This window comes from Ictidomys tridecemlineatus, chromosome 15 (genome assembly GCF_052094955.1).
Source record: "Ictidomys tridecemlineatus isolate mIctTri1 chromosome 15, mIctTri1.hap1, whole genome shotgun sequence".
In the NCBI taxonomy this organism is placed as follows: Eukaryota; Metazoa; Chordata; class Mammalia; order Rodentia; family Sciuridae; genus Ictidomys; species Ictidomys tridecemlineatus.
The window spans coordinates 5,882,669-5,890,528 of NC_135491.1; the positions used below are offsets into that span (position 1 = coordinate 5,882,669).

The 7,860-nt window shown below is 42.6% G+C and overlaps 1 pseudogene; it reads left to right on the plus strand.

Moving 5' to 3' along the window:
* The first annotated feature begins 1,979 nt into the window (after positions 1–1,979).
* On the plus strand, positions 1,980–6,989 carry LOC101978563 (septin-7 pseudogene; annotated as a pseudogene).
* Positions 6,990–7,860: the final 871 nt, after the last annotated feature.

Here is a 7,860-nt window from a genome sequence, read left to right on the forward strand (position 1 = left end):
ATTTGCACGTTGGGACCTGATTACGGCAATTAGAAAAGACAAATGTCCTTTGCATACTTAAGGATTTAAGAACAGAGTCACAATTCCTGGACACACAAGTTTCTCCCCGTGATACAACTTTCCAGGCTTCTCTTTGTGACTTTGCTATTGCAGGGAGAGAGGAAGCCAGTCACGAATGGACCACTACCGACGTCACGAGTCACCAAGGCTCCCAGGGCTCAGCCCTCTGTGGCGCCCTCTGGCGAGAGGAGAGATGGCTCGACCGTGAGAGCGCGCCAGTCTCGTCCGTTGACTCTGGCCGGGTTCCCCGGCCACGTCCAACACCCCTCACGCCCCCTGGCGACTCCAGTCTCCACACTGCCAGGGCTTGCGGAAGAAACCCAACTGCGAGGGAAAAATACTGAGAGGAAAGAGAATAGCCCAAATCCCTGGCATCCAATCAGATGCGGGCATTGGCACTGCAGCTACCCAATCAGATCAGCCAAAATAACGCAGGTATCCAATAGGATGGGGCCGAGTTGCCATGACGACACGAGTTTCCATAGGTTTCCAGGGTCCGGCGCTCCATCGCTGAGCGCCGCCTGGCGCCTGGCAACGCTGAACTACCGGCTCCAGCCCGCGCGAGCCGGTCGGAGGCAGCCAATGAGGCAGGGCCGAGCCGCTCCGTGACGTCACTAGCGGCCCAGCCGCCAGCGCGCACTTGCTTCCGGAGTGGTTGGTGCGCGTGCGCACCTGGGTTCGCCTCCCTCCCTCTCCCCAGTTTGAGGAAGAGCTAAAGGGCGGGAAAGCGCGTGAGGCGAGGTGTGAGGCGAGGTGTGAGGCGAGGTGGGGACAGCCCGACTGACTGACTGGCCGACTGTCTGATAGACCTCGAGGCGGACTCTTCTGTTTCAGTAAAGGCCTGGGAGATGTTGTGACCCCTTAAAATTCTGAGGGACAGAGCCCCGAAGACAAGGCCACCCAGAGAAGGGCTGGGAGGAAGAGCCCCGCGGGCCGGGGAAGGCCAGCAGCAAGTGGTCTCTGCAGAGACCAGGGCGGAAGGACAGCGCAGGGCCAGGCCAGGGGCCCTGCTGACCAGGAAGGACCGTTGCCTAGAGGGAGGGGACAGAAGTCACAGATGGAGGACCCCGAGGCAGACACGGAGGCAGGGGAGAGGGGACAGCGTCAGGGCTGGAATGGACAGTGAGGAAGAGGATTGTAGAGGGTTAGGGAAGGTAACAGGCAGGGACAGTAGGTCAGACAGGAGGGAACCCGAGGTGGAGACCCAGGGCACCCGGCAGCGTGGGGGCCGGCCGCACAGACATCTGGGGGTCAAAGAATAAAGGCAGCAGTGCAGAGCGAAGGGACAGTGACAGGAGGGACAAAGGCCAGGGAGACAGTGGTAGGAATAGAGACAGAGAAGAAGGTGGCAGTTGTAGGGACAAGAAGACAGGCTCCAAGGTGATAGCAGTGTACAGGGCAGTGACAGCGAGAAGACAGAGATAACAGAAGCAATACCAGAAGGAGTGACAAAAATAGAGAAGGTGCCAAAGACAGAGTTGGAGGCAACAGTGACTGAGGCAAAGAACAAATTCAGACAGAGCAGGCAGGGATAAGGGTACGCGTGCTGGAGAGGCAGGAAGATATTCCAGAAAAGGAGCACAGCAATACACAGAGGGGACAGAGAGAGAACAGAATCAGAGAGGACAGAGACAGATCAAAGGCAGAGATAGGGCACCATGACATAAATAGAGGAAACAGAAGCAGAGCAGGGGGCGGAGATGGTGGATTCAGAGTGGAAGGAGACAGACAGGGGAGACAGATTCCGAGAAGACAGCCACAGAATGCACAGACTCAAAGTGGAGAGCAAGAGTGGTGACAGTCCCCAAGTGGGAGTAACAGAACAGTCAGTGACAGAGATGAAGAAACAGAGGCAGAGAGGAAGGCAACAGAAGAGACAGTGACAAAGATGAGAGCCACAGAAAAGACATGGAGATAAGATGGCAGTAAAGAGATATGTGGTAAGAGCAGACAGCCTGGATGTAGAGCTTGAAAAAGGGGTACAGGCAGAGCCAGAAGCAGATAGAGTTGTGTCCTCGGAGGATGGCTATGGGGGAGAACATGACCAAGACACACCAGAGAAAGATAAGGACACAGACCAAGTCTCAGAGATGAATGGAGACAAGGGCAAAGAGGAAATTAGAGGGTCAGACTCCCTGAGAGATGAGGATGACACACAAAAGCAAAGATGGCTGGAGATGCCACCAAAGACTCAGAGAACAAAAGGGTAGTTACCAACTGAGACCTACCACCCAGCCTAATAGCTGATTCTAACAAGTACTGAAAACCAGGAAGGATTAAGTTTCTTTATGCCACCTTGGTAAGTTATGACCTTAATTTGAGAGTGTGTTTTGCAAGGTCTTCACCCAGGTTCTAGATTTGTTTCTGAATTCCCTTTTCTTTCTTTGGCCCACTGTACCCAAAGCACAAAGATGAAGAAATAGAGACAGAGAGGTTGGCAATAGAAGTGACAGTGACAAAGGTATAGAGACCAGCTGGGGATGTAGAAATAAAAGTAAGGGTTATTTCATTCATTCTTGAGGAAATGGCAGTAAACAAAACAACATACACTCACCCATGTAGTTCTCAACCTAGTTGGTAAACAGATGATAATATCAACGAGTGTAATCTGCTTACAAGAAAACTTAAGCAAAGCTAAGAGGAGAGAGTGATGAGGTTGCTGGCTAGGTTATTCAGACCAACGTTAACCATCAAAACAATTTACAATGTTGGATGGTTTTTTATTTTAATCAAAGGCATTGAAGGTCTCAGGATTTATCAGGCTGTAACTGAAGGGAAATCAGGAACCCAGGGAAGTAATCAGAATAGTTATCCTATACTGAGGAAATTTTACAATCCTGACAAATTTGAACTTTTTTTGTAATAGCATTTTTTTTTGTAATAGCATTTCTGATGATGAGAATAAAAATAAGATGCCTATCCGAGGTTGGTATTTCACATTAAACTATGAAAGCAATGGTTGTACCTTCAGGATAAGGGGAACCAAAGTAAATTGGCCCTTGGTTGTGAATTTGCATCCTGATCCTTGTATGGTTCAATAGCTTCAAGTTGTCGATTTATTTAAAGTTCCAGACTACAACTGTATTTAGCACATATATAAAATTCTCTCTGGAGAAAAAAACTTTTGTTAATGGCCTCCATTATTCCTATAAACATATTTCTTTCAAAGACTGAATAGCACTCAGTCAGATATAACCAAGGATCCTAAGTACCAGGATTGAGAACAACAGAAATAAGAAACATTGAAAAGAGACCCACTAATACTTATGGTACTGGCATTACCAAACACATAACATATGCTTCATTAAATAAAAAGTTGTAATTTTGTTGGATCCAAGAAACTATTTAAAAAGTATCTAGATGGTTTGAAAATAACACTTTTATAAATTGAAAATGGTGAATGGGGTTAAAAGTAAAATTAACATCTGAATAGAGAAATAGTGAATTGGAACATAGGGCAGAACAATTTATTCACAATATAACTCATCACGAAGAGACAAGGCAGGAAGCATGTAAAAGAAGTGAAGTTATGTGGTGAATGGAGAATATAGAGTAAGAAGGGTTTTTTGCTATGATTGTTGTGTGGGTTTGTGGGGTTTTGGTTGTTTGCTTGTTGCAGTGCTGGGAATGGAACCAAGGACCTGGCACATGAGAGGCAAGTGCTCTACCATTGAGCTACATCTCTAGCCCAAGTGAGAAGCTTTTATCTATACTATATTTTAAATCCTAAAAGAAAGGAGAGGGTAAAAATGTGGCCAAAGAAATAATGGGGGCTGGGAATGTGGCTCCAGCGGTAGCGCGCTCGCCTGGCATTCGTGTGGCCCAGGTTCGATCCTCAGCACCACATACAAGCGAAGATGTTGTGTCCGCCAAATACTAAAAAATAAATATTAAAATTCTCTCTCTCCCTCTCTCTCACTCTTAAAAAAAAAAAAAAGAAAAAAGAAATAATGGGCCTCACTCTCATACCCCACTGACCACTCCCTCAACGTCTCCAGGATTTTCACCAACAAATGTCATGCAGTAAACCTTAGAGGCACTGTTGAAGAAACATACCAAGAGGCCCAACGATCCATAATTGTGGACCTCAACCAAAGAACCTTGAAGCTATGTGGGATTTGCCAGTCTCCCAAATCAAGTTTACAGAAAATCGGTGAAGAGTAGGTTTGAATTCACATTTATGTAGTAGGTGAATCTGGACCGGAAAAATCAATGTTAATCAACTCATTATTCCTCACATCTGTATTCTCCAGAGTATCTAGGTCCTTCCCATAGAATAAAAAAGGCTGGGCAGTGGAACAATCCAAACTTTTCACCAAAGAAAGTGGTGTTCAGTTGCTGTTCATAATATTTGTTACCCTAAGGATTTAGAGATGCAGTGGATAATAGTAATTACTGGAAGCCTGTTATTGACTAAATTTTAAGTAAATTTTAAGATTACCTAAATGCAGAATCTCAAGTAAACAGACATCAGATGCCTGATAACAGAGTGAAGTGTTGTTTATACTTCGTTGCTCCTTTAGGACATAGACTTAAACCATTGGATATTGAGTTTATGAAACGTTTGCATGAAAAAGTAAATATCATCCCACTATTGCCAAAGCAGACACACTCACACCCAAGGAATGCCAACAGTTTAAAAAACAGATAATGAAAGAAATTGGGGAAAATAAAATATATGAATTTCCAGAATCAGATGATGAAGAAGAAAATAAGCAGGTTAAAAAGAAAAAGGACCATTTACCTCTTGCTGTGGTAGGTAGTAATATTATCATTAAAGTTAATGGCAAAAGGGTCAGAGGAAGGCAGTATCCTTGGGGTATGGCTGAAATTGAAAATGGTAAACATTGTGATTTTACAATTCTAAGAAATATGTTGATAATAACACACATGCAGGACTTGAAAGATGTTACACAGTAATGTACACCATGAGAACTACAGAAGCAGAAAATTGGCAGCTGTAACTTTTTTTTTTCCAGAGTAGAAATTAGAAGTTTATTAAAGGACAGAAGAAAAGACTTCTCCCAGAGGAAGAAGGGGACCCAGAAGGTGGAATCCGTGGAAGTGCGGTTGTTTCCCCTTTTTATAGTTCTTTCAGTGATGGAATGTAGGTTGGAAGGCCTGAGGGGTGGGACACAGGTGGGCCAAAGAAGTAGTCTGAGCAGAAAGAACTTCATTATCACTTCTTTGTGATGGGCTATCTTCAAATCTGTTGGGGGCTGTTCATTAATACTTCTTTGAGGTGGACTTTGGCCTAGGGCCTTTTCAGGACTTCATTAACATTCCTTGAGTTGTCCTGTGTTTTCCCTGAGTCATTCCCAGCATGGCCTCCAGTTTAGATTTCACTCGGTATTAGACCCGATTTACCTAACTACACTGACTACCTAACTTTAAATCTGGCTTCATTCCCCCCTCTAATTTGGGAACTCCTTACTGCTGTAAGGAAGGGGGGCAGAGAAGATCTTTCTGGCTTCTTCAGGCTGACAAAAGGGGCGATGTTGAGACAAGCAGTTTGGAGTCCCCTTTTAAAAATCGGGTCTATCGAGTGGTCCATGATAGGCTGGAGGGCCATTTGAGTGATGGGTGGTCTATAAGAGAAACAAGAATTCATTAGTACTGGAACCATATTGATGCAGCAATAAATGCCATAGTACAGGAATATGCCAATGAGTATGATGGCAAAGACAAAGACTAACAATGTTTTCCACCAGGAAGTACCAAAAACCAGAAGCTAAGATATTGTTTCCATGACAAGGTTGCTGAGGACATGGCTTCTATCTGAGCATGTAAATCTTTAAGGATATTTGTCACATTACCAGAAATGTCAGGGATATGAATACAACATTTAACTTTTAGGGTTACAGTTGTCCTTCCCTTAAGATATAGTTTAATAATTTAATATCATCTGATCTTGCAAAATCCTTTTACTAGTATGACCTGTGTCTAATAGAGAAATCTTTAATTCTGTTACTTAGGGCTGGATAACCATACTAGCAAACATTAAGCCTACCTGTGTAGGTTAGGAATATCTGTGGGCCTTAAACTAAAAACTACTCTGGCAGTTCCTTTTGATAGTTATCAGGCATTCCTACCTAAGAATCTCTTTTGCAGCCTCCAGTTTACTTATTGTTGGAGGTTACATTTAACTATTATTATCATTTAAAATGTCCAGGAATAGCTATGTTTTGGCTTCGACCGTCTTTGCTAAGTGTTTAAGATGAAGCAAGTCAAACTGACTTTATTTTCATTTATTGTTAACAGTCAGCTGAGTTCTCTGGGAGTCCTTGGGAACTTCACAGCAGCTTCTCAGTTCTGCTAGTGCCATTTGCGCTAGGATGGGTCCAGGCCTTGCTTGACCATGTGGCTTCCCTCGGAAGCATTAGGGATGTCTCCCTTCTCTGATGACCCTCCTCTTCATAGCAAATGCACTGATTGGCTTTCTTGATAATAACACACATGCAGGACTTGAAAGATGTTACATAGTAATGTACACCATGAGAACTACAGAAGCAGAAAATTGGCAGCTGTAACTTATTATGGAGTTGTTAACAACAAAATAAGGAACAGCTTAGGAAGAGTCCCTGGTGCAAATGGAAGAAAGAAGGGAGCATGTAGCCAAGATGGAGAAGATGGAGACAGAGATGGAGCAGGTGTTTGAGATGAAGGTCAAAGATAAAGTTCAAAAACTGAAGGACTCTAAGGCTGAGCTTCAGGGATGCCATAGGTAAATGAAAAAGAATTTGGAAGCCAGCATAAGGAATTAGAGGAAAAGTGTCATCAGTTTGAGAAGGAGAAGGCAAACTGGGAAGCTCAACAATAAAATTTAGAACAACAGAACTCTTCAAGGACCTTGGAAAAGAACAAGAAGAAAGGGAAGATCTTTTAAACTCTGTACTGACCACCAGTTACATATCAATTGCCAATAATCCAGTTGGATATCAGTGTTTGTTGGATCTGTTTGACCAATTTGCACCAGTTTTATCCATAATGATGGATTTAACAGCATGACAAAAATTATTTTTTATTGTTGTTCTTGATGGAGATTAAGATGCTCTGAATTTTTTTAGGGTGTTGTATACTTAGAAAGTAACAGCTCTAAGTACCTTTCTACATTTTCTTTTCCTTTTTTAAAATTTTTATTTAAAAAGATGTCTTCAATTTAATGCAAGAGAACAGTTTATTGTTGTACAGTCATGTTCTGTGGTTTGATTATCTACAGGATATTCCAAAACAAAAGGATCCTGAAAGGTTAAAAGAAAAAGAAAGAAAGAAAGAATGGTGAATTTTTCAAGATTGATAAGAAATCCTAATCCAAAGATTTAAGAAGCCCAATGAGTCACAAGATTAAAAAGATTGATACTTCACAAGATTAAAGAAATCAACACTTTGAAACATTGCTGTATGTTTGCAGAACACCAAAGGCAAAGATAAGATCTCAACAAGCTAGAGAAAAGAGACAGATGTCCTTCAAAAGATCAGCAATTTGAATAACAAGTGACTTCCCACAGTAAAAATGGAAGCCCAAATAAGATCAATGTTCAGATAGCAAATAACTGCCCATTTTATACCCAGTGGAAAATATTCTTCAAGAATGAGGTCAAAACACATTTGGGGATAAATAAAATGAGATTTTCACCTTAGTAAAAATATTTTAAAGGATATAGTTTAGGCAAAAAAAAAAGTGATGCCAGATGGAATATCTGAGATACAAGATGAAATAAAAAGCAAAGAAAATGATAGATGTGAATAAATCTGAACAAATCTTGGCTGCACGAAATAATCACAAGGACAGTAATAATG